This window comes from Cystoisospora suis (genome assembly GCF_002600585.1).
Source record: "Cystoisospora suis strain Wien I chromosome Unknown contig_9712, whole genome shotgun sequence".
NCBI lineage: Eukaryota > Apicomplexa > Conoidasida > Eucoccidiorida > Sarcocystidae > Cystoisospora > Cystoisospora suis.
Window position 1 is genome coordinate 3,262 of NW_027162486.1, and position 1,387 is coordinate 4,648.

The following is a 1,387-nucleotide window of genomic DNA, read 5'->3' on the forward strand; positions in this document are numbered from 1 at the left end:
AAGAAAGAGTGAGAAAGAAGAGGTGAAGAAAGATAGATGCATGCGGCAGATTTACAATCGATAGAAACACAAAAAGAGGTTTGTGTATTCTCTCTATTCTCATGTCTCTACTAAAAGAGACACAACTGTATACATATATATATATACATGGCTCTCTCTTCTCTATAAACCTGACGACTGTCTTTTTTCTTTCTTTCTATCGCTAGCGAGTACCCGTCCTCGTAGAAGCAGGAGGAGGGAGCTATGCTTGGGACGAAGACAAGAAGGAGAGGAAGAGAAAGAAAGAAAGAAAGAGGGTTGACACTTGATTAAACTCCAGCTGCTTTCATCGGGATCATAAAGAAAAAGAAGAAACGATCTCTGGAGTTGCTTAGGCTCTCTCAAAGAAACCTATCATAGAGAAATAGCAGAGACAACAGACGGCCAGACACTTCATCACGGAGGAGGAAGAGAGACGTTACACATCATACGCATGCCGACATACATATATATAGATATACAGGTTTACATATACATATCTACATAGCTATATACATGTATCTTTCACATGCGGGAATGCCGTATACACAGAAACCCACATCAGGTGAGCCGCCATACACATATACAGACAGACGTCTACTCCGAGACACACCTCTCCATATACATAGAATATATAGATATGGATGTCTACAGATATACATATGTAGGTGAACTTCTATATGTACATATAGGGAAAGAAGAATATACATGACGTACTTTCTACAGAGTAGGAGAAGACTGATGACTTCGTCTTGATCTTCACTTTCAAGATGTGAGAAATACGTCGCTAACTCATTCAAGCTCTGGTATGTCCTCCTGTACATACACACAAGACACACAATGTCCGCACAACTTCATCATGTCTTCTTCTCTTTGTCGTATGTCGATGATGTCTCTTCTTTCTTCTTCAGTGGGGCTGTACGAAGAAGAGAAGAGGATTATTTCTCTCCCTCCTATAAGTGTCAGAGGCCCCTTTCAAATACGTCGCAGACGCACATAGAGGTGCCTAAACACATACACCTATGGCTGAGGATACAACGTGGATATCCATACTCATTCATTTATACATATATATATTATATATGTAAGTATATATCTATCTATATATGTATACATATACAGATAAATATATAGATATAGCAAATGCATGCAGAGAGACGATGGACGTGTTGAGTGCGGAGTTATTCCTTTTCTTTCTCCCCTCACTCCCCCCTGTACTCTTCTTGTCTATTTGACTATCTCCAGTCTATCTTCATCTAGGGATCTTTCTCGAATCTATCGATGATCTACAACTATGTACGAGGCTCTCACTCTACACACATGTACATACCTGCGCGAAGACGGCCTGGATTGCCTTCACACATCTATC